Genomic DNA, 24,725 nt, shown 5'->3' on the forward strand with positions numbered 1-24,725 from the left:
TGTTAACCACTCATCTCTCTTAGCTATTGTGAAAAGAGCAGCAATAAACCTGGTTATACAAATGTCTCTACAATAGGATGAGTCCTTTGAGTATATGCCAAGGAGTGGTATAACTGGGTCATATGGTAGGTTCATTTTTAGTTTTTTAAGAGTTCTCCACACTGTTTTCCATAGAGGTTGCATGAGTTTGCAATCCCCCCTGCAGTGAATGAGTGTTCCCCTTTCTCCACATCCTCACCAGCATTTGGCATCATTTGTGTTTCAGATTGGTCATTCATTTTGTGCCTCTCCCTCTCACAGGGCCCATTTGATGTTGCCCGGAAAGTGTTTGCAGCTGGGGAGGAGACTGGTTTTTCAGATGTTTCTTGGTCATCTTTATTTCTTCATTTGAGAACTCTCTGTTTAGATCTTTAGCCTGTCTTTTAATTGGGTCATTTGCTTTCTCAATTCTTTGTTTTTTGAGTTCTTTATGTATTATGGATGTTAAACACCTATCAGATATGTCACTGGTGAATATTTTTTCCCATTCTGTGGGTTTTTGCTTCACTTTTTTGATTGTTTCTTTTGCTGTACAGAAGCTTTTTAGTTTAATGAGGTTCCACTTGCTGATTACTGACCTTAATTCCTGAGCAACTGTTGTCTGATTTAGAAAATCCTTTCCTACACCTATGTCTTGTAAGTTACTGCCAATATTTTCTTCTAATAGTTTCAGGGTGTACAGTTTCACATTGAAGCCTTTGATCCATTTAGAGCTGACTTTTGTACAAGGTTAAAGATAAGGCTTTAGTTTCATTCTTCCACAGGTGGAGATCCAGTTTTGCCAGCACCATTTGTTGAAGATGTTGTCTTTCCTCCATTGTGTGTTTTTAGCACCTTTGTCAAATATCAGATGGCTGAAATTTGCGTGTACTTGGGTTTGGATCTTCAATGATGTTCCATGAATCTATGTGTCTATTTTTGTGCCAGTACCATGCTATTTTTAAGACTGTAGCTCTGTAGTATTCTTTGAGGTCTGGTATAGTAATCCCCCCAGCGTTGCTCTTTGTGCTCAGGGTTGCTTTGGCTATCTGGGTTCTTTTGTACTTCCATATGAATTTAAGCCCATCTTTTTCTAATTCTGTGAAGTATGTCATGGGGATTTTGATTTGGATTGCATTGAATCTATGTATTGCTTTTGGTAGGATGGTCATTTTTAAAATATTAATTCTTCCAATTCATGAACATGGGAGGTCCTTCCATATCCTGGTGTCTTCCTCAATCTCTTTAACAATTTAAAATTTTCATTGTAGAGATCTTTGGTGTCTTTGGTCAGATTTATTCCAAGATATTTTATTATTTTTTTGCAGCAATTGTGAATGGGATCATTTCCCTGTGTTCTTTCTTCAGTTGCTTGTTATTGGTATATAGAAAGGCTACTACTTTTGTTGATTGATTTTATAAGCTGCCACTATACTGAAAGTGTTGATCAGTTCTAGTACTTTTCTGGTGGAACTTTTGGGATCTCTTAGGTATAATATCATATCATCTGCAAAAAGTGATCTTTTGACCTCTTCTTTTCCAATTAGTACTCCTTTAATTTCCTTTTCCTGTCTTAATGCTCTTGCAAGAGTTTCAAGCACTATGTTGAAGAGGAATGGAGAGAGTGGACATCCTTGTCTGGCTCCTGATTTTAATGGGAATGCTTCCAGTTTTTTTCCATTTAGAATGATGTTGGCTGTGGTTTGTTATATATGGCTTTAATTATGTTGAGGTTTGTTCCCTCCAGTCCAGTTCCCTCTAGGACTTTGAACATAAATGCATGCTGAATTTTGTCAAAAGCCTTTTCTGTATCTATTGAGATGACAATGTGGTTTTTGTCTTCGAGTCTGTTTATATGATTAATGACATTTGTTGATTTGTGTATATTGAACCAGCCCTGCATCTCTGAGATGAAGCCTACTTGATCATGGTGAATGATCTTTTGATGTGTGTTTGTATGCGGTTTGCAAGTATTTTGTTGAGAATTTTTTGCATCTGTGTTCATTAAGGAATATGGGTCTATAGTTTTCTTTTTTGGTTGTGTGTTTACCCAGTTTGGGTATTAGAGTGATGCTGGCTTCATAGAAGGAATTTGGGAGTTCTCCCTCTGTTTCTCTCGTTTTGAATAATTTAAGTAGTATTGGTTGGAGATCTTTAAATGTCTGGTTGAATTCTGCTGTAAATCCATCTGGGCCTGGGCTTTTTTGAGTTGGGAGGCTTTGTATTACTGTTTCAATTTCTTTGTGTTTTGGGTCTGTTTAAACTGTTGATCTCTTCTTGGTCTAACTTTGGTGGTTTCCATCATTTTAGATATCCATCCATTTCTTTTAGATTTTCAAATTTGGTAGCATATAAGTTTTAAAAATATTCTCTTATTAGCTGGGTGTAGTGGCGCACGTCTGTAGTCCCAGCAGTTCGGAGGCAGAGGCAGGTTGGATCCCTGTGAGTTCAAGGCCAGCCTGGTTTTGAGTTCCAGGATAGCTGGGGCTACGGGGAGACCCTGCTTCAAAAGACAGAAAAAACAAAAACAAAAACAAAAACCCAAAACCAAAAAAAAACAAAAAACAGAAAATATTCCCTTATATAATGTTCTGGATCTTTTGCATGTGTATTGTGATGTTACCCTTTCATCTCTGATTTCTTTGATTTGGATTTGCTCTTTCTTTCTTTTGGTTAACTGGGCTAAGGGGTTGCCTATCTTGTTTAGTTTTTCAAAGAACCAGCTCTTTGATTTATTAATTCTTTGCATTGTTTTCTTTGTTTCTATTTCATTGATTTCTGCTCTGATTTTTGTTATTTGTTCTCTTCTGCTGGGTTTGGGTTTCATTTGTTCTTGCCTTTCCAGGGTCTAGAGTTGCAGAATTAGGTCATTTATTTGTGCTCTTTCTAATTATTTTAATATAGGCACTTATAGCTATAAACTTCCCCCTTAGGACTGCTTTTAAAGTGTCCCAAAGGTTGTGTTGTGTTGTATTGTCCTTTTCATTTAATTCCAGGAATTCTTTTATTTCTTTCTTAATTTCTCCTTTGACCTGCTCATTGTTTAGCAGTGTGTTATTCAGTCATCATGAGTTCATGTAGTGACTAGGACTTTGTCCAGTCTGTGGTCTTATAGAATGAATGGGATTAGTTCCATTTTTTTTGTATTTGTTGAGTTCTGTTTTGTGGCCCAGTGTGTGATCAATTTTTGAAAATGTTCCATGGGGTACTGAGTAGAAAGTGTATTATTTGGTGCTTGGGTGGAATAATCGAAAGATGTCTGTTAGGTCCATGTGATGTATGGTGTCATTTAATTCAGATGTCTCTCTGTTTATTCTTTGTTCAGTTGACCTGTCTAATGAAGACATTGGGGTGAAGTTCCCTACTGTTACTGAGTTGGGGTTAGTCTGTGTCTTAAAGTCCTGTAGTTTTTTTTAAAGTCCTGCATGTTGTTTTTATGAATTTGGGTACACCAGAATTTGATGCATGTATGTTAAGCATTGTAATGTCTTCTTGGTTAACTGTTCCTTTGATCAGAGTGAAGTAACCCTCCTTATCTCTTCTGATTAGCTTTACTTAGAAGTCTGTTTTGTCAGACTTTAGAATTGCAACCCCTGCTTGTTTCTTAGTGCCATTTGCTTGGAATATTCTTTTCCATCCTTTTATCTTAAGGTAGTGCCTGCCCTTAAAGGTGAGATGGGTTTCTTGCAGACAGCAAAGAGATGGATTTTGTTTCTTAATCCATTTACTTAGCCTGTGTCTTTTGACTGTGGAGTTCAGTCCATTGATATTTAAGGTTGTTATTGAAAGATGTGTATTTGTTATGTTCATTTTGATTCCTGTTTGTGTTCTCTGTCTAATTTTGTGTTTCCTGGATTATATCTTTATTTTCTTTTGTTGCCCTGGGATGTAGTTGTTTCTCTCTCTGCTTTCTGTATTGCTTCAAGTATTCTTTGAAGGGCTGGTGTTTTGGACATGTATTCTTTTGGGCTTTTCATGTCATGGAAGATTTTTCTTTCCTGCTCAACTATAATAGACATTTTTGCTAGGTACAGTATTCTGGGCTGTCATCTATTGTCATATAGAACTGGAAATACCTTGGTCCAGGCTCTTCTGGCTTTCATAGTTTGCATTGATAAGTCAGCTGTAATTCTGATGGGCTTTTCTTTATATGTGACTTGTTGTTTTTCTTTTGCTGCTTTCAGTATTCTCTTTGTTCTGTACATTTAGTGTTTTTACTATGATATGTCTTGGGGAGTTTCTTTTCTGATCCTATTTATTGTTCTATGTGCTTCCTGTATTTGTGTGGGATGTTTTTCCTCAGTTTTGGGAAATTCTCTTCTACAATCCTGTTTAAGGCATGGTCAACACCATTAACCTGTAATTCTTCTCTTTCCTCTATTCCTATGCTCCACAGATTGGGTCTTTTCCATTCTTGTGTATTTTTAAGTTTTCCATAATCTTTGCTTGAGTGGTCCAATTTTTCTATTTTATCCTCCAGTGTTGATATTCTGTTTTCCATTTCATTCATTCTATCAGTGAGGCTTTCCCCTGTTGTTTCAAGTTGGCTTATTGAGTTTTGCACTTCCTTTTTCATTTCTGCCTGAGTTTTCTTCAGTGTTTCTCTTTTGTGAATTCATTCAGAAGTTTCTCCCTATCTTCCTTTAGCTCTTTGATTTGTTTGTTCGTGTGTTCTTTAAATTCGTTGAATTCCTTGATCATGTTTATGATTGTTCTTTTAAATTCAGTGTCCTCGGTTATCTCTAGGGGGTTCTCCTTGTAGAACTCTTCTACAGGATTGGTGGAGTTTGGTGGGAGCATAGTGTTTTGGCTTTCAATTTTATTATTTTTTCATTGTGATTTTGGCATGTGAATTTCTTTTGTTTATGATTCTGATATGAGAATTAAGTTGAAGTATGCTTCTGTTTGCATTATCAGGGTGCCTAGATCCTTTCTTTACTGGTTATGTAAATTAGGTGGTTGGTACAGGGTTCAGGTTCTCTCAGGCTTAATTTGGAGGGAACTGATGGCTTCAGATCAGCTATTCGGGAGTACCCACAGAAGCCCAATTCAGGTTCCAGTCAGGTACACTCAGGCTTCCTTCACCACATGGAGGTACGATCTGGGTGCTCTCGGGCAGTCCACCCTCTCAGGTTGTCTGCTAGGATCTCAGCCTTAGCCTACCAAAGCAAGATCTGCCTTGGGGCCTTGGGAGGGGCCTCACAAAATCTCAGGTAGGGGGGGTAGGTATGATGCAGTTAGGGGAAGCTCACCACCATGTGGAGGCAGGATCTGGGGGCTCTCAGCCAGTCCCCTGCATTCTCAGTCCCTCTGCTAGAGGGAGGCCAGAGGGAGGCCAGAACTCGGCTTTCTCTGGTGGTCTGCTGAGATCCGCCAAGTATAAATTTCAACCCTTGTATTTTATTTTGGTAAAATACATGAATGGTGATTTACACTTGTAATTCCAGTATTCAGGAGGCTGAAGCAGAGTTATTATTTTAACCATTATTCATAAGCATTAAGTATATTCATAATGTTTTGCAGCTGTCATGACTATTTCCAGAACTTAAAAAAATTTTGTTGATGTGTGTATACACATGTCCATGTATACATGCTTGTGTGTGCACATGTATGTGTGAGTGTGAATGCATATGTGTATATGTTGTTTGTGGAGGCCAGAAGTTGACATCAGGTGACCTTCTGTGTTCTCCATCTTACCGTTTGACACAGGGTCTCTCTCAGATCCTGGATCTGATTGGCTAGATTGACTGGATAGCAGGTCCCAAAGATGCTCCTGTGTTTGCCTCCCCAGCTCTGGAACTACAGGATTTTCTGTGGGTCCTGTAGATTGAACTCAGGTCCTCGCAGTGGCACAGTAAGCACTCCATCAGCTGAAGCCTCTCCCTAGCTCCCTATTTCCAGAACTTTAAAACATTCTCAATATAGACCGAATACCCACTAAGTAACCATTCTTTTTTCCTTGCTCCCTGCCATTGAGTAATCATTATTATTATAAAAAATTTACTTTCTCTGAATTTGCCTATTCTAGGCACTTCATACAGGTAGAATCATATGATATATGCCCTTTATCTGATTTATTTCACTTAACCATAATGTTTCACTGTTTGTCTGTATTGTAGCGTATATCAGAATTTCCTTCCTTTTTAAGACAAAATAATATGTCATTGAACACATGGCTCTATATTTTGATTATCCCTGCATTTTTTGTTAGACTTTTGTATTGTTTTTTTTTTTTTTGCTGTTGTGGATAATGCTGGATAAAAGCTTTAACACTGGTGTGCAAGTGTCGAAGTCCCTGCTTTCAGTTCTTTGGGCTTATAACTTGATATGGCATTGCTGGTCTATAGTGGTCCCTGTCCGTGTTCTCTCTGCCCTGCACTGCTCTCCCCATCCCTCCTCCTTGTTTTTTGAGACAAGGTCCCTCACTGGCTTGGAACTTGCAAAGTAGGCTAGGTCAGCTGGCCAGTGAGCCCCAAGGATCCACCTGTCTCTGCTTTCCCAGTGCTGGGTTTACAAGCTTCTACCATGCCCAGTTTGGCACTTAGGTTTTCTATGACAGTTTTTGTTAGCCCTTTGTTATCATTTAAGTAGTTTACTCTATTATGGTTAAAAAAGAATCTTTGTATGTTTTAAAATTCTTACCTCTTCCCTTACTTTTCTACCCATTCTCCAAATGGATGTTTAGAAAATCCTTTTTTCTTCTCTAAGTATTAAACCAACAGTTGAATCAGTTTACCTTTTTGGAGGGCACCTACTGTTTATTTAATACTTGATTGTAGTCTTTTATTTTATTACTATTTTTTTGTAGTCCTGGAGATTGTATGTATTGTCTTGTACATGCTAGGCAAGTACTTTAGTAGTGAACTACATCTCTAGCCCTATTTTTACTTTTCATTTTGAGACGGTCTCACTAAATGCCTAGGTTGGCCTTGATGTCACTCTGTAGTTCCAGATCCTTCTACCTCAGCTTGCCGAGTAGGTGTGAGTACAGGTCTGTGCCACCAGGCCCAGCTTGTACTACATTTTAATATTTTTACCATTCTCTATAATTTTTTTTTTTTTTGGTCTTTTTGTGGTCTCCCTGTGCCACAGCTGGCCTAGAACTGGCTATGGAGACCAGATTGGCCTTGATCTCACAGAGATCTGTCTGCTTCCCAAGCACTTGGATTAAAGGCATGTGCCACTATGGAAACTTTTATTTTTTTTAAAGGATCTCTCTATATTGTCCAGGTTGGCTTTGCCCTGAGCCTCATCCCTCAGATTCTTGAGTGTGACACCATGCTTGGACATTTTCTGTAAGCTTTTTAATAAGTTAGAGCCTTTGCTATATCTAGCTAGAGAATCTCACTTTATTATTGATAATTTGAATACTATGTGTACAGCTATTGCTGTACACATGCAGTTTTGTCTGTCTACAAATATATATTTTTTAAAATATTTTATCTTTATTTTATGTGTATACATGCATTACCTGCATGTATGTAAGTGCACCCGTGTCATGCAATGCCTGCGGAGGACAGAAGAGGCTGTCAGATCCCCTGGAACTGGAGTTACAGACAGTTGTTAGCTGCCATGTGGGATTCGAACCCGGATCTTCTGCAAGAACAACTAGTGCTTTTAACTGCTGAGCCATCTTTCCAGCCCATGTCTGTAAATATATTTTTTATAATGATCCTGATGGAGTCATTAAATGATTCAGTTAAGAAAATTGTTTAATAGTGAGACAGATGCTTTAAATTGCCCATTTGAAAATGCGGTGCATGGTAAACTGACATTTTGGAGGATCTGAAATATGTAGGGAGTGCTGCACATTTTAGTTGAATCTTACTGCCATCCAAAAGAAAGTATCTGTAAACATGATTTGTCACAACTGTTTTCTGAAAATAGAGCAAATATTAACTACCACCCTAGCCTTTTAGTCAGTTGAGAAATAGCTTTTAGAAAACCTGTTGATAAAATTCAGGCAGTTTATGGAGTGCTTGCTTAAACCATAATTTTAAAACCAAGGGTTAGAGAGGCACCTGTAAGCAGGAGGAACAGACTATGGAGAGGCCTGCAGAGCACAGCGACTGGGGGCTGCACTGCCAGTTGGTTACGGAAGCAACAGGCCCTGCAGGTGCACAGCCTTTGCTTCTTGCTTTGTTCTTGAGCCAGTCACTTCTCTTCATTGAGCCTCAGGTTTCTTATGGTGGTGAGTATACTTGTAACTCAAGTCCTGGTAGGAAGCAGCTAGTCCATAGTAGGTAGCTAGGTAGTAAGACCTTGAGCCTTTTGTTAAAGTAGTTAATGGGCAGCAAGCAGTGGTTCCAAATAGTTTATAATGTAACTGTGAGTATGTTTGTGGAAGGCTACAGTACTCTTGTCATTAAGTTTCTGTATGGTCTGGGAGTGTTTTATGGAAACAAAACCCAAAACAAAAAGTCCTTTAGAACCCAGAATCTAGCCATCTGATTTCATTGTTGGATAAAGGGTTTAGGATAATCACATTTTGGCTCAGATTTTGAGATACTGTGGCACAACGACTGTGGTACATTAAAGGTTACCTTTCTGCTGTGATAGCTGCTGTCACTACAGTGTGTAAGGCAGTTGATTTATAATTTGACGCTGTCTCTAAGTATCCAACGTAAATGTGTAAATCCAAGCCATTCTCTGGTGTTTTAATAATATTCAGAGCTCCATGGGAGAAAATGAACCTTGTTTCTATGGTTAATTTGGCAGTGATTAAAAACAGCACAGTGATAGCTCTAATCCTTTCTGTATGTCTTTAAAACTTCCATTGAATGAAATTGTAAATAATTTAACTTTTGAAAGGACTGTGGTTAATGTACTGTTTACCCAGGTGATTCATCATAATTTGAGTAGTGAAATTTGCTGAAATTTTTTCACAAATGCTTAAGTGGGATGAGGAGTATTGTTTTCAATTTGACAAACGCCAAACTTTTATGTTTTCTGTCCTAAGGAGAATAGAGAAAGTCTTAGAATTTGCTAGATACTGAAAAGAGGAAGTTACAAGAAAAAGTCTTGATTTCAGAATTTTGGAAAGGAGAAAAATGTATGGGGGGGCGGTATCTCTATGAATTGCAGTGCTCTAAGACTAGTATTTTTTTTTTTGACATGACTGATGAGTTAGACTGACTAAGAGATGAAATTAAAATGTTTACTACTTGATAAATACAGCTGATGATCCAGAGGGAATGAAGGTAGCTGTGCAGAATTCCTCACAACTCCCTCCAGCTGAGTTGAACAGTCAGTGATAGTGTTCTCTCAGCAAACTGGCCATTTCAAAACCCAGCAAGGCTCTTACAACTTATGTGAAGAACTGGGGACCCAAGATCTGAAGTTATGTCAAATTCAGATATTGCAAACGGAGAAACATTGCTTTAAATAATTATTAGCAGTCATCTGATTGATTACATAAGTATGATTGGAGGTCAATGATGAAGAGAAAAGTATATTTATAGTTGGTAGTGTGCCCTAAATGACACCCCATAAAACTGGTATAAATTTAACATATACATAGATAATTTAGTTTATGATTTAGAGAACATGAAATGAAACCTCTTCTTCTTATAAATATGGAGACTTAAAAACTTGTTTGAGACTCCTTCAGTGAGGGGTATGTACCTAGATAATGGTTATGTGTTAAATGTTTAAAGTCTGGACTGGTTTAATGATTTGATTATGCATTTAGAATTTTCCCTTTTAAAATGTTAAACCAGTTATAGTTAATTTTTAAGGTAATGTAGTATGTCCTGAGCATCACACAGTGGGGTGTTTTTACTTCATTGCTTTATCCCCTGGGGAACAAAATCATCACACTGAAGGATGTTAGTTAACACTGGTTAGTCTCAGAAGGGTAAAATTAGTTCTGTATATAGGGAACAGTCATTGACTCTATTTAGCATTAATCTTGTATCTTTCTGGCAAACATTTGAGTCACTACAGGTTTGTGAAGTAATGGGTAATTGTTTGACTTCCTAGGCAACTGACCCATTGAGACTCAGTCTGTTGTGATCCAGGGGGATCTAGACAGGTATATAGGGATTGGCCCTATGGAAAAGAAGCTTATTTGCCTTATTGTCAGTTTTTGTTGTATCAAAATGCATGCTTGGTTATGAGTGATGTACACTTAAGTATAAATTTTAAATTGTAGGCCTTACTGTCATGACTGAATATACTTCATATTTAAACCCATCAGTTACACCTAGTGGCTTTGGTGTGCAGGTAGGGAAGAAACAACTGTAAACTGAACTTTGATATAGATAGGAAACTTAACTTTTTAGTATTTTTACCTGCTAGTCACTTGCGTAGTATGTACTTAGAATGAGGTATAGGTAAGAATTCTTGTAAGTGAGCTATTTAGAAAGTTAGACTTATGAGCCTAATAAATTAAAAAATGACAATAACTTTAAAACCAGTAATGTCTATTATTGAGAGTCTAAAAGAATTTAAGTAAGTGAAGATAGGAAAGAGTTAGAGAGTTAAGGAAGAGAAGAATGGAGGTAAAGTGGGTATACTTATTCTGTTATGTTCCATGAGCCTTGGTTGTAGAGATTCGACTGCACATATGTCACCTAGTACTGGGCATCTCCCAGGCATATGTTCTCTGTGCCTGACCAGATGTCCAACTCTGCAGTAGCCTTCATCTGTTGCAAAAAGAAGCTTCTTTGATGAGGGCTGTATGGAATGTTTGTCACTCTAAGGGAGGCCTCTTCTATCTGGCACTGTGTTCCCTTCCAAGCAGCTCCCAGGTATGCATATGCATTAATGTTCAGATACTCTATGAGCATCTCTCATAGGATTTCTAGGGCATCACTTTTCCCTCTAGGTTTCCTAGCCCCCTGAGGTTCACTTATTTTCACTTGTTTTTTCTCCCATCTGGCTTCCCTCCTCCCTCCTTCCCTAGTCACAGTGCCCCCATTATCCCCACCCTCCCCTCAATACCTCCTGACTCCGACTCTGACTCAGTCTCCGACTCTGACTCTGATTCCAGACTCCAGACTCCTGCTGTCTTTCTTGACTTCCCTCCCTTCCTCACACCATGGTCCTCCCTCCTCTCCTCCCTGCTGATTACTCCCACTTTTTCCATCTCCCTTAGGTAACATCTGTTCCCCACTCTCCCCTTTCAGGTTTTTTTCTTTCCCTTTACCTCCATGTATCCTTTGCCTTTACATGGCTCCTAGTGTTACATCAGAGTTTATATACTTACATACAGGGGATTGGTGCTACAGTCCACAAATGAGGGAGAACATACATTGCTTGCTTTTCTGCATTTGTGTTACTTCACTTAGTATAACACTCTCTAGCTCCATCCATTTACATGAAAATTTCATAATTTCATCTTTTCTCACTGCTGAGTAGAACTCCATTGAGTAAATGTTTCACATTTTCATTAACTGTTCATCAGTTGAGGGACATTTAGTTTGTTTCCATTTCTTAGCTGTTGTGAAGAGCAGCAACAAACATGGATGTACCGGTATCTCTACAGTATGATGAGTCCTTTGGGTATATGCCATGGAGTGGTATCACTGGATCATATGGTAGGTTCATTTTTAGTTTTTTGAGGAGTCTCCACACTGCTTTCCATAGTGGTTGGACCAGTTTGTGTTTCCACCAGCAGTGAATGAGCGTTCCTCTTGTCCCACATCCTCTCCAACGTTTGGAGTCTTTTATTCTCTTGATCTTTGCCAATCTGACTGGGGTAAGATGGAATCTTAAAGTGGTTTTTATCTGCATTTCTCTAATTACTAAGGATGTTGAGCACTTTTTAACATGTTTTTCTTAGCCATTTTTATTTCTTCATTTGAGAACTCTGTTTAGATTTATCACCAATCTTTTTATTGGTTCATTTATTTTCTTCTTTCTTTTTTGAGTTCTTTGTATATTCTGGATATTAATCATCTGTCAGATGTGTAGGTGGTGAAGATTTTCTCTTACTCAGTGGATTTCCTCTTCCCTTCCTTAGCTGTTTCTTTTGCTATACAGAAACTATGTAATTTAATGAGGTCCCACTTACTGATTGCTGACTTTAGTGCCTGAGCAGCTGTCTGATTTAGAAAGTCCTTTCCTATGCCTATATCTTGGAGGGTTCTGCCTATGTTTTTTTCTTCATAGTTTTCTTCTCAGGGAAGTTGTTCTCTACTGCTAATTGTTCAGTCATTGGCAGCAGCACAGAAAACTTCCCTTCTCCCTTTTCCAGCACACAAACATAGATGATTCATAGATGGAATCCATCTTCAAGAAAGTGCTGGCTCTTTGAAGCCAAATGTCCAGAGTTTTCTGTCTAGATACATGAAGGGCCTTCAGTGTTTTTGCTGTAAATAAACCAGACAGAAGCCGTTTACAGAGCATGGCATATAAGCGTACGCAGCACCATTGACTCACTGTGTATAAATACAGACGTTAACGACTGTGTATAAATACAGACGTTAATGTAGCCCACTTAGAACTAAGTACATCCCATCTGGCACTGTGTTGCTTTTCAGTGTTAGCTGTGTGCTTTTAAATGTAGTTATTGTAACTGATTATAGGTAAAAGTAGTACAAGAACTTAGCAATTACTGACTTCTTTTACTGTTCAGAAAAAAATCCAGTTTTATTTTAGGATATGTCTTCTAATGTGAGAAATCAAACAATGTAGCAGTGGAAAAAGAGATTCTTTAATTATCTTATGCCAGACCTCTGCATAACCTTGGGCAGTGTTTCTCTGTTGTTCACTTACTTGGAAGGTATGTGAAAATATGGACAGTTAGCTGGAGAAATGTATGTTTGATTCTTTTGGTGATTATCTTTTTTTTTTAACTTCGTTATTGAGAATTTCATACATGCATATAAAGTGTTTCGACAAAATCCATGCCCACTCCCTCCCCTCCAACTCCTCCCATATCTCCCATCACTTTTTCCTGATAATTTCGTGTACTTTTTTTTTTTTTATGGGGCTTTTTGCTACTCTAACATTCCCCCCTCTGAAGAGGTAACCCTAAAATGTTTTAGGGATTAGATAAGCGCTCCCAAATACTTTTGACATTTTTGGCCTTTGGAACAGAGTATGTTGCTAAGAGGCCCAAGGACATTTTGACCTTTAGCTAAGAAACTGGGTACTTTTCTTTGGGGTGTTTTTACTGTAACTGTCTAGCCAATTCCTTCTATTATCACACCATCCTCTGAAGAAGTTACCCAAATTGACGATAGGGAATCGGGATGTAGACCACTCTGGCTTCTTCTATGATGAACAGGGACACAGGGTGAGGCTCTTGGGGTACCCCTTCAGTGGGTCTATCTAAAAGACTCCCAAATTGCATAACTCTTAACTGTAGGGAGAAAAGAACATTCTGACTGGTGCCTAGGAGATGTGAAGGAGAAGTAAAGGTAAGAGTAATTAGTATTACAAATTCTAGACCGGGAACCATAAAAAGTCAAAACAGGGCAAATTTCAAATGTTCTTATGAGGATCCATTGGAATTTCTTGATGAGAGCTTCCAAAAGCATCCCTCTATTGTATTCTTCTTCATTTTTCTTTTGTCTGCTAAGGTTGGACTCGAGAGTGGTGGCCTCAAGATTTGTTTTCAGGCACTTTCATAGCTGTTGGAGTGGCTAGAGACAGTATAAGTTCCCTTGCAAAAGCTTCTAGATCCGGGGAGAAAACAAATTCAGCCATCATTTTAGAATAGCTCGTTGTCTCCCTTAGCTACAGGTGGGCACTACAGTATTGCAGAGCAAGATTTGAACCCTTACATCTGAGCAGCATTTTCTGATTAGAAACAAAATCATCAATGAGAGATAACTGTCTAAATAACATTTTATAGTCTTTTTTGAGACAGGATCTCCCTGTAGCCCCAACTGTCCTGGAACTCACTAGTAGACCAGGCTGACCTCGATTGGTGATTATCTTAACAGGTTCATTTTTGTTGGTATTGAACAGCACATGAAATGATGTAACTCTCTAGTGCAGAGTATTTCTTTTTCCACAGATAACTTTCTCAGAAATATCAACAAATATAGATACACTTTGAAGGTTCTGATAAACAGTAATGTAAAAATTTCTTTGTTATTTTGTTCATGGAAATCATGGTCTGATTTAGAAATAGTTTAGGCAAACAGTGAATGAAAATATGTTTGCAATTAGCTCTTGCTTCTCTGTGACATTTATCTATTAAAACTAGAAAAATTACCTAAAATGTCAGGTATGTCTTTATGTATTTAGGTACAGGCGTTCACCTGCCTTTGGTGTCTTTTCCTTGGAGTTTCTAGCTGGAATTCCATGGTCTGCCTTCCAGATTTCTTCTGTATATTATCAGTAGGGTTTATTTTGCTGGAATGATTCAACCTGCCTTTGACAGAGAGTTTTGAATGTCCTATATTGAACTCTTGACTGAAAAGTATTCTTTTGATTCTCTTTTGAACTCTGACTGAAAAGTATTCTTTTGATTCTCTTCTGTTAGATCAAAGTCTAATGTAACGTGGGCTGGGACTATAGCTCAGCTGCTGGAGTACTTGCCTAGCACACTGGGATCCCTGGGTACTGTATACAGTGCTCTGTAAACTGGGTGAGGCAGTGCATGGAAGCTCAGTATTTGAAAGGTAAAGGCAGGAAAATCAGAAGTTCAAGATTATCCTTGACTTCCTAGTGAGTTCAGGGCCAGGCTGGGATATAGGAGACCCTGTATTTAAAAGAGAATATAGGGGTTGGAGAGATGGCTCAGTAGTTAAGAGCACTGGCTGCTCTTGTAGAGGACCCACATTTAGTTCCCAGAACCCACATGTCAGCTAACAGCCATCTGTAACTCCAGTTCCAGGGAATCCCACACCCTCTTCTAATCTCTTCAGGCATTGCATGTCACAGGTGCACTTACATGCAGGCAATACACTCATACACATAAAATAAAAATAAATATTAAAAAATAAAAGTATAATGGATTTTGAATAGTTTAATCAATGTTGCTTATCATTTGTGTGTGGTTTTTAGACATTTTATTATATTGTAGTTTTGGAGAAGGTGCCTTTGTATGATTATAGGAACTCATTTGCAGGAAATCATCTTTCAGAGAAAAGTTGCTTGGAAGGTACTGGGCGGAATTCTTTTTTTTTCCTTAAGAATCTTGAGCCTGGTTCACAGATTGGGTTTTGACTCTTGATTCTCCCAGTGCATGTGCTTTATGTTTAAGCTTTGCTTTGCCCCTCCCTCCCTCCCGTCCTCCCTCCCTCTCTTCCTCCCCTCCTCCCTTCCTCCCTCCCTCCTTCCCTTCCTTCCATTTTTGAGACAGGGTCTCCTTGTAGCCCCAACTGTCCTGGAACTCACTATGTAGACCAAGTTGGCCTTGAAGTCCCAGGGATCTGCCTGCCTCTGCGTCCCAAGTGTTGGGATTAAAGGCATGTGCCACCATGCCCAGCACATCTTTTCTTTTTAATAAATGATGAGTTTGTGAAATTTTAAGTCAAGTGGGGAACAAAGGAATTCCTGGTTTTCAAAGGGTTGTCTTTAATTTTGTATTAAGGAGGTAATGTTGGCTTTATTTTTAGAAATTAAATATGTTACAACTGTTGGGTATTTTACTATCTCCTGTCTTCACCGTTCCTTAAATAATTGAAAGGAGGAAATGTGGGTTGAATTTGTATACCTCAATAAAAGATTGACAGGGATCTTCAACTTCACCCTTATGACTTATCCAAGTGTGTTTATGTGACATAAGATTGTGGAAAATCTTCAGATTCAAATAGAAGATACAGGGAATAGGTGGCTTGAGTTAAAAAACCCTGAAACCCCCTCTCTGCTTATTTTAATTAAATAAAACATGACAGGTTGAGAATAGTGGGAAGTTAAGGATAATCACGTGTCAGGAAATGGTATTACCTGTTGCCCATTTCGTCCTTGATAATTTCGATAAAATAGAAGCATAAATTTCAAATGCTAGCATAGCACACTTTTTGAGCTGATTCAACAAAGAACTTCACCCATATATCTTTGATAACTTGCTTTCAATTTTCTTCACAAATGCAAAAATATTTGGGGCTATCATAGTGTTAAAAGCTGTGAGCATTTGGCTTCATAAAAACATAGTAGCCTTGAGAGAAGAGTTTGCCTAGAAATTGACTACATTTTTGTGGGAGAATGGGTGAAAAGCGCACTTTCCTGTGTTGTTGCCAAAAGGTCTGAACAATTTGTAGTAGCTTGTGGCTAGAAAACAACTTCTGTGAGGCAGATACAGTAACTCCAAACTAGCTTTGTGAGAAAATGCTCTTTCCTACTTGGTTATTAGACATTTTAGAAAATGTGTTTTACAAAGTGACTTTCTAATCTCAATTGCTAGAAATGATGTTTTGGCTGATTTTGGACAGAAGTGAGAGAAATCGTGAAGTTAGCAGAAGTGGTAAATGCTATGGTATTAAAAGGCAACATTTCTGTTTTGCTTTTATTATAACCATGTACATAATAGCTAATTTATTTTTCTTTTGCCTTCTAGGGTGAGGTAAATCTTGGCATGTGCTTTACAGGAATAGATTTTTGTTGTTTTTCTTCTTTTTTCTCCTTCAATTCACTGACTAGAAGGCACCCCCTTCCTCAAAGTTCACTTAAAATATATATTTCATTCTGCATTAGACGCATGTATAAAATGTGTGTGTATCTACTGGAAATTGCCATTTATTTATATTTACAGTATACCAGGCATGCTGTTGATGTCCTTATATTGGCTATAGCATTTTAACTTCTCTGGATAGGGAAGGAGATTAAAGAGCCTATCTTGTAGCTAGAAAATGGTTGGAGCTGGGGTTTTGAATCTGTATGTTTTAAATTATTTCAAGTGTTATTAATCTGGATATTCATCTTTTAGAGTAAGCTCCATGAAAGATCATCTTGTAGGATGGGCTTGGATTTAGGGAGTAAAGATAGACTTGGTTTGATTTAATACTTTCACTAAGTTCTCTGTAGTTCAGCTTTCACCATACCTGTGTTCTTAATTGTTTAATAAAATGTTGTAGTCTGAATTGGCAGTTACTTCAGTCAAATTGTCCCTTAAAAGCTGTGCTTTTACTTTCTTGACCTTACATTTGTAATTTGTCTCCTTTTGTGGAAATCCATTAGCTTTTCATTGAGGTACAGACAGTAGCTGGTTAAGGCATAATATTTTTCTTAATGTTTTGTCCTAGTCAGCAATATTTTTAAATTGTATTTCTGCTAAGTAGACTTTTGCTCATAATCGAGTACAGTGGTTCACCGTCCCACTCAAGGGTGCTGGATGATCCGCAGGGAGACTTTGGACACTTGCTAGAGACAAATCTGATTGCTGTGGCTTGGGGGCACGCTACTGGCACCTAGTGCAGAGAAGCTATATCCTGCAGCACACAAGGCAGTTCTTCACAGTAAAATGTCAGTACTGCAGAGGTTGAGCAGTCCCGATGATCTGGACAGCAGATCCTTAGAAACTCTGACCTTGAGTGTGTGTATATGTGTTTTTTTTTTTTTTTTTTTTTTTTTTAATAACAAGACAGTTCAGTGGTAACCGGGTATGTTTTCTTTCTTCCAACTAGAGATGGAGGAAGAGGATATTCCTCTGTTTGCTCACCCAGCTCTAAGCTAACTAACACATGTTGACCTTGCATTGGGTTCTCTATTTTTACCTGTTTCCTACTTTTACCCCTACCTTGGACTTGCAGGAAGTCATACCTTAAATTAGTATTTGTCAATATTTATCTGTGGTTAATTGATAGCCTAAGTGTGGTGAATAAATTGCCCTGGATTAGGTTTGAAGAGAAGCCAAAGAAGGAAAAGGATGCTGAACAAGGATAAGTTTCACTTAATGTGATTTTGACTGGAATTGAAGGGCCTAATGTGTCTCAGAGAATTTTGAGTACCAGAGATGGCAGTTGTGATTGATATACTTAAGTCCATAAATTTCTGTACTCAAGTGGTGATTAGTCTTGTAAACTGAATACCAAAACATGAGGTGTTTAGAAAAATATTAAGAAAACCTTGAGTCCTGTATCTATCATATGTTTCTCCCATTAATAGAAATTTATTTTTTTCATTTTATTATTACCTGGTAGGTTTGGGGGCTTAAAATTTGCAATTTTGATTATATTTCAGAAGCTGAAGGGAGAAATGTATACTGGTATTTGTATCTGCTGCCTTTGGAAGTACTTGAGGGTTTTACCAGCTTTCCACATTCCTTTCTTCCTCCAGTTTTGGCTCCAGTTTTGGCCTACTCTAATTTCTGTTCTTCACTTTTCCCCCCATATTTCTTTATTCAGTAGATACTTCTCAGAATGGATTATAATCCTGGGCTCATTCTCTATGTCAGTTACTAGGTTGTGATATCCAAACATAATGTTGAGTAATTTGTAGCTAGTCTCAAAATGCAGAGTGAGTAAATGGTAGAGGAGAAGGAGAAACACTTGAGCAGTCTTGAAACTGAGTAATGAAAATGGCTAGACTGATAGCTGAAAGTGACTTTTGGGGAAGGACTCACAGTAAGTAAGGTAGGAATTGTTCAATCAGCCTGACTATATTAGCATGAGCTGTGTATGTGCATTTTCTTTTTTTGTTGCTGAAATGCCTGGAAGAGTAAGCTTAGCAGGCTTCTGTCTCGGCCATGTCCTCAGGGCAAAGAGGTGTTCGTGGTTTTTCCTAAAAGCGCCAGGGTATCTCTTGCTCTAAAGAGCAGCCTTTGCTTGCCCTTCCTCCTTCCCTGCTTTTCTTGTCTCACTGTCTCTAGCTTACTGTGTCTCTGTCTCAGTGTTTGTCTTTCTTTATCCTAATTAGGAAGAACTGGGTCTCAAAGTGATAGAAATGGCCCCTGAAGTCCTGTAGTGGTTCACTCACTGAGCTCCTTGCCATACCTAGAATTCTGTGCTGGTCAGTTCTTGTCGCTCTAGACTGTGTGCTTCCTTAGCCTTTGCTTGTACTGGGTTTTGAATTTCAGATAGACAGCTTCATTTTACTTCAGGGTTTATTTTCTTACATGCATTAGTGTCAGACAATACAGTAAATAGCAAGTCTGTAATGTGTGTTGTTTTGATTGTGCTTCAGATTATGTGAAAGCATTTATCACTCAGATTTAATCTAGAGATAATTGTGAGAAAGTTTGTTCTTTTCATTGAAAGATCCACTAGCAGAGCATTGGTGCTTATCATTTGCGGCTGTGCCTTTGGACTTGACCCTTGCAAATTGAGCATGCCTGATTGCATGAATGTTTGCATGGTCAAACAAATTATACTTGGACAATAAACTGTTATGCCTGACAGTGATTAGAGGATGGCATGGTTATACATGGACTATTTGGTAAGAGAATTGCAATAAATATTACCAAACATTTTTACTAAAGGGAAAAAATACAACCACTTTTTAAAAGTAAAAAATTCCTTCATTGCTTTTAATGGATATGCCCCCTTAAACTTAGTGATACTAGAATTTATTCTTCACTGACCTGGGGGGCAGACCTTCCTTTCCCCTCCACTTTCTTCCTCTGCCTACCTCCTTCTTCCTTCTGTAAGTGCTTGACTTTTGTTTTGGGAAATAGAATTGGATAAACAGAATATTAGATTTTCTCTGTTGAAGGACAGCTACAATTGCAGTATGGCTGAGAACAAAATAACTTCTAACTTCCAGTTTAAAATTCTATATATTTTTGGAGCCTATAATTTTTTTCCCTCTATGTATAGGTGGAAAAGTGTTGTCCAGGAGCATGGCAATTGTATTGACTAAGAAACTTTGTAGGATTTCTGGGACAACTAAGGGTCTTCTTAAGGTTTGTAACTGTAAATTTATTTTAATTTTTCCTTTTTTGATTTTTGAGACAGGATCTCCCTGTGTAGCTCAGGGTGGTGGCCTTATACTCATGAGTGTCTTCCTGCCTTAGCTCCCTGAGTGTTGGGATTAAGATGTTAGCCACCATGCCTGTGAACTGAGATTGAGAATAGGTATTGTGATGGTTTAAAACATTAAAAAAATTTTTTTTCATTCTTTGAAAATTTCATCCATTGTAAACAAGTGGTTTTTGTTAGAGTTTGAGTGAATGTCACCAAGAAGCAGGGTGCTGGAGGAAGTTAAGGAAGGGTGAAGGAAGTTAAGATACTGTACTGATGACTCTTAGGATCCAAGCTACTTCAGGAGTGGAGGTGGGGACATAGTCTCTTCAGGGTCAAAGAATTGTTGGAATTGGTGTTCAAGAGGATTTGAGTTGAAAAGATGGAAGATAATTAGAAGTTGAGGTATGCGCAATTGAGATTGTGATAGGGTTATAGCATAGGACTGAGTTTTTCAAGAAGTTATTTTAGAGGGTCATGACCAGCATTTAAGAGGGAAACAATAATGTGTGAGTTGGGGCCTCATACAGTCTTTTACATAAATGAGGGAGAGGAAGGAAAAGGAAGGCCTTTTTTGGCCAAGGCAGTCTGATGGCAGATTTGTTGAACAGCATGGTGGAGCTGGTTTAGTAGACTGCCAGAGTTTAGACTTTGATTATAATCAGAGGGACTCACACAAGGTCATTTGAAAACATGGTTTCCATTAAAACTGGGGTATTTACTGTGTATTTGTGAATTGCATTGGGATGTAAATATTTTTCTCTGGGTCACAGTTGGAAAACTTGGAAGCTTTGGTGGTGTGATTGTGGGAATGGGAAACTGAGATGGTGAGGAGACCAAGATGGCTGGAGGTTTGATTTCTAAATAGGAACACAGAGTTCTTTGCTCTGAGCCTGGGAGAAAGGAGCCTGAATGTTTACATTTGGAATGCATTATGCATGGTGAAAGTTTGGGATTCAGGCTTTACCATGGTAGGATAAGCATCTCTGGGATGTGAGGTTGAGAATCTGGTTTTACACTGGGACTTTTCCAGCTTCACTGTCAGAGTGAGGGATGTAGATTTGAAAAGTTCCAGGGCTGGGCAATCCTGTGAATTTGTAAACAGCTGGGCAGTGAGGAGAAGCAGCTTAGATGTGCTGTGTGCTATGGGTCACTGGGAGAGAGCTCTTTGGGACTTAGTTTCTGGTTATCTACAAAATACATAATCAGTGAATTGATACCTGAACATGAAGATTTGATAAACTCTAGAGGTTTGTGTGGGTAATAAAGCTGTGTTGTAAAACATCAAGTAGTCATAATCTTGGGATTATAAAAGATGAATTCTAACTTATTTTGTTGTCTTGATTAATTTTTTTTTTTTAAATTAACAGTGGTATCTGAGTGCATTCTTTAAGCAGACAAACATTTGGGCTTCACTTACCTCTTTCCTCTTTGTTATGAATAGCAAAGTTTTGAAGGAAAATTACACATCTTTGTGTTGCTTTCTAAATTGAACTCAAGAGGCAGAGAATCTAGTTTCCCGTATACTTGCCTACAGTGGACAGGTGTGGGGAATGGAGGGAGTAGAAGGCTATATCTTGTGACTCAAGGGGAGAAAAGGGTGCTCTGGGAGTTTGACAATAAAGAGTTGCATGCTTTGGATAAGAAGAGGCTTTTTCTACATCTTTCACCTTTGAAATCTCTGTTGCATCCCTCTCTGTGGGGAGGGAGGTTGCTGGAGGAGCAGGAGGTAGAGATTATTCTTTACACTGTCTGGCACCCATTTCCCTGTAGAATGGATGTTTCCTTTGGAACTCCTTATTGTTTTCCTTGTAAGGGTTAAAATTTATGGTAAAGTTTTTAAGCATATTACCATAATCAGACTTCTGTGGGAGTGTTGAACTCTGTCAGGAATTGCATGCAACTTGCAGTATATTGTATGTAGACTTCATATTAGTTGCTTTTCTCTTTACTGTGACAAAATACCAACAAAAGCAACTAGAGAAAGGTTTTATTTTGATTCACAGTTGGAGGGGATCAATCTGTCATGGTTGAAAGGCCTGGCAAAGCATAGTGGCAAAAATTAAGGATGTTATCACATTGCATCTGCAGTGAGGAAGGAGGGAGATGAGTGCTAGTGCTCAGTTCGCTTTCTCTGTCTTTCCCTTTTATTCAGCCTGGGACCCCCAGGCTATGGGATAATGCCACCCACATTCAGGGTGCATTTTCTTTTTAGTTAAACCTCCCTAGAAACATCCTCACCAGTACATCCAGACGCGTCTCCTGGGTAATTCTAAATCCAATTGAGTTGATGATGAAAGTTAGCCATTATAAATACAGATACTGTATTGCCAAGAAACTCCAATGGACTGTCACATGAACATTTGAAAATTGCCCTGTTCTGACTTTTTTCTAGTTCCCTGTCTACAACTTGTAATGCTAATTACTCTTTCCTTTACTTCTCCTTCACATCTCCCATTCATGAGTCAAGGACTTTCTTCTCCCCTTAGAGGCAAGAGTTATGTAATTTGGGAGTCTTTTAAGAGACAAGAGTTTTGCAATTTGGGAGTCTTTTAGATGCCCACTGAAGGGGTACTCCAGTTGCCTCACCCTGTGTCCCTGTTCAGCATGGAAGAAGCCAGAGCGGTCTGGGTCTGCATACCTATTCCCAATTGGCAATTTGGGTAACCCCTTCAGAAGATGGCATGATAAGAACAGGAGGTAGGAATTGGCTAGGCATTTAGGGTAAAAAGACTCCAAAGAAATATAGCCAGTTTCTGGGCTAAAAGTCAAAATGTCCTTGGGCCTGTTAGCAACACACTGTGTTCCGAAGGCCAAAAATGTCAAAATGTCAAAAGTATTTGGGAGCTTATATCTAATCCTTAAAAGATTTTAGGGTTACCTCTTCAGAGGGGGGAATGTTGGAGGGGAGGGAATGGGCATACCTTAAATGCATGTATGAAATTCTCAATAAAGTTTTTGTAAAAGTTAAAAAATAAATACAGATACTGTTATTTCCTTAGCCTCATTTTACAGATTGAGGATTGAGGCTCACATCCTAGCTTTCCCAAGATGTTCCCTAGTAACCCCTTTATCTTCTTGTTTTGAGGGTGAGGTGAGGATTGAAGATATGCATCTTCTCCCCCCCCCCCACCAGAAGGCTGCTAAATCAGGCTTTTGAAATACAGCCTATCCTATGTCTCAGAAACTGCCTGTAGACAGACATGCAAAATCAACTGCTGTGCAGACCTGCCAGCTAATACATAGAACTGAATGGTTGGTTCTTCACAGGTGATCTTGACAGTATTTGATGTCAAGTTTAATGATGAAAAGTTAAAGGTACAAAGTTTCTGAAGCAGAACACCATCCAGTGACTGCAAGGTTTCCAGGGCTTGGAGAGGAGCCTTGTTTATATGCTCAATGGTTAAGAGATTGAAGCTGGGGCTGCATTCAGAGGATGGGTCAGAGACTGTTGGCTGATAATGACATCATCTTTACAGGTGCCAAATCATTCCCCTCTTTTCCCATTGTGGTCTGCTCATGTTTAAAAGAAAAGCAAGAAAGGGATTTGTTTAAAGTACTACTGTGAGACTTTGTTCTGAACCTAAGTATGAAATCCATTTCTGAGTATGTGTGTAGAGGTAGGGAGATGACAATACGATGATTTTTGAAAACCGTATGATGCCAGAATCTTTTTTAGGTTACTTATGTTCAGTCACACTCAGGAAGATTTTGTGAGGAGGGGTGGGGGCATGCATGGAGATTTCAGACTCTAAGAGAAAAGAAGCTGGAAAAACGAAGTTGAGGGTTTCTCTCTCTTATTTCCCCTTTAACTGAAGATTGAATTTTCAGTGTTTCTGAGAAAGCTTTTCATTTCCAGCCTGTTTTGTAGAATGTGAAGCGCTCTAATTTGAAATCTCAAGCTTTGATTCAAGAGATGGGATTGTTTAGCGATAAACTGACATGTTTATTGAATTGACTTTGTAATGTGGAGAATAATAAACAGTAGACCAGCCTTATCCTTACCTTCAGATGTAATTGCTATCAATATGTTGCTTTATCTTCTCACTCTCCATTCATAGCTTATGGAATAAGTGCCTGGTGAATGTAGATTTATTTACATTTCATAAAGTGGGGCTCAGACTTTATGGTTAATTTTGATGGCTTTCTTCACTCACTGCGCAGTTTGCCATGCCAGGTGCTTTTATATAATTTTGGAATTAAGGGGCACTTTAGAACATTACTAATTTCTTTCCCTTTATAGATGAAGTAGTGTAGTAAAGTCCAATAACTTGTTCATAATTACTTGACTTTCAGAGCTGAGATTAGAATCAGCTTCACATATATTCCAGTATAACTTTTACAGCTTTCTGTTGTGTTTAACTTGCTATGAGAAATGTTCTTGTGTTCTAGGATAAATTAGAGATGATTGACCCTAGAGGATTAAATCCATCTAACTTTAGCTTTGAGTAGGAAAAAATGAAAAATTGAGACCACCCAAACACAGCTGTTCAGTTAATTTGACCCAAGTGATTGGGAGAAACTTTATGAAATGTTTGGTTTGTTGTTAAAGATAATCTTTTAGGGTTATTTGATATGGACCTGAAAGGAGTTGTGCTTAAAAATGTATTTTACATTTAGCATATGAATATTTCAAGTTTTTCTTTTCTCCCATGTTAAAACAATAAATCCCTTAAAGCTTGTATGCACTCGGTTTACAGATAAACATCACCACACCCTGCTTTTAAAAATTTTACATGGATGGTGGAGATCAAACTCAGGTCCCCATGCTTGGGAGGCAAGCACTTAAGCGGCAATCATCTTGCCAGCACCCCTTAGAGCTTTAACAATTTTTTTTTTTTTATCAAGGTAGACATCTCATATACTACATTTGTTTTATTCTGATAGAGATTTGTTTCCTTTGCTGGA

The 24,725-nt window shown here is 38.4% G+C and overlaps 1 protein-coding gene across 11 annotated transcripts in view; it reads left to right on the forward strand.

Annotated features, from left to right (window-relative positions):
• The window catches only part of Epb41l2 (erythrocyte membrane protein band 4.1 like 2), a 229,656-nt gene that overhangs the window by 56,268 nt on the left and 148,663 nt on the right, over positions 1 to 24,725 (forward strand). The window lies entirely within an intron of this gene.

This window comes from Nannospalax galili, unplaced genomic scaffold (assembly GCF_000622305.1).
Source record: "Nannospalax galili isolate Female #2095 unplaced genomic scaffold, S.galili_v1.0 scaffold186, whole genome shotgun sequence".
In the NCBI taxonomy this organism is placed as follows: domain Eukaryota; kingdom Metazoa; phylum Chordata; class Mammalia; order Rodentia; family Spalacidae; genus Nannospalax; species Nannospalax galili.